General features: G+C 60.7%; 1 protein-coding gene across 1 annotated transcript in view; it reads right to left on the reverse strand.

Moving 5' to 3' along the window:
- The window catches only part of JADE2 (jade family PHD finger 2), a 72,423-nt gene that overhangs the window by 11,845 nt on the left and 59,391 nt on the right, over positions 1–1,187 (reverse strand).

Below are 1,187 nucleotides of genomic sequence, written 5' to 3' on the forward strand. Positions count from 1 at the left end.
CCAGAGATGCAGAGCCGTGCACTGCAGCCGGGGAAGTCAAGCTGGGAGCAGAGGGAGGTGGGGTAGCCCGGTTTAGATTTACAATATAGAGGAGCAGATGAGAGGAGAGAAGTGAGTGGAACTTGTCACCCTCAGGTCCGGCAGCTGCAGACCGTGTCCCACAGCTTGGTGCTGGAGACCCATTAATGGTGGCACCAGCCCAGCCCAACACAGAGACGGAAATGTGAGGCAGCAAAGGCAGGAGCAAAGGAGGGACAGACTGGTAGACCGGTTTAGATTTACAATATAGAGGAGCAGATGAGAGGAGAGAAGTGAGTGGAACTTGTCACCCTCAGGTCCGGCAGCTGCAGACCGTGTCCCACAGCTTGGTGCTGGAGACCCATTAATGGTGGCACCAGCCCAGCCCAACACAGAGACGGAAATGTGAGGCAGCAAAGGCAGGAGCAAAGGAGGGACAGACTGGTAGAGCAATGGCAATGATGTATGCAGGGATGAAGGCTGATGGGGCCACAGAAAGACACCAATAGCTTGAAATCCAGTTGCCTTTACACAGGAGAAGGCTCTCAGGCTCTGAGACCCTCATGGGGTAATGAGTGAGGGACCAGACCCCACCCGGGCATGCACACAGTGCTCACCCGCACTGCCTTTCTCCCCACGGGTTAAATTATGCTGCAGACCCACAGCAGCCCGGAGAGAGGGTTTGGGGACACGAGGGGCAGCTCCCCTCTGGCGGGAGGAGAAGAGTGAGGAGCAGACAGGGCTCGCGTTTCAAGCACAGGAGGAAAAGGAGCTTGGCCGCTGCATGCCACACTTGACAGCCCTGCCCTGCCTGTCCTCTGCCCGGTGCTGTGCCCACGTTCCCCACCAGCAACGGCACTACTGTACCCGTCCCCTCCCTGGCTGCTCTCTGCCGTCGCTGCTTCTCGCCTTTGCCGCCCGCCCTCCTCTGCCCCATCCCTGCTCCTGCCTGCTCCTTCCCGTGCAGCCATGACAGCCAAAGCCGCAGGCAGGCAGCACAGTGCGGCAGCGAGCACAGCCCGGGGGCTCCGGCACCGCTGTGGCACCTCTGCTTCACCACCACTTGCTCTCCCCCAAAACGCTGCCATGGAGGGGGCTGCTCCCTCCCCTGCGCAAGGCTGTCCCGCATCGCAGGTTGCTGCAGGCACCGGCATCCTCCGGCTGCATCC

The sequence above is a fragment of the Buceros rhinoceros genome, unplaced genomic scaffold (assembly GCF_000710305.1).
Source record: "Buceros rhinoceros silvestris isolate BGI_N320 unplaced genomic scaffold, ASM71030v1 scaffold11121, whole genome shotgun sequence".
NCBI lineage: Eukaryota > Metazoa > Chordata > Aves > Bucerotiformes > Bucerotidae > Buceros > Buceros rhinoceros.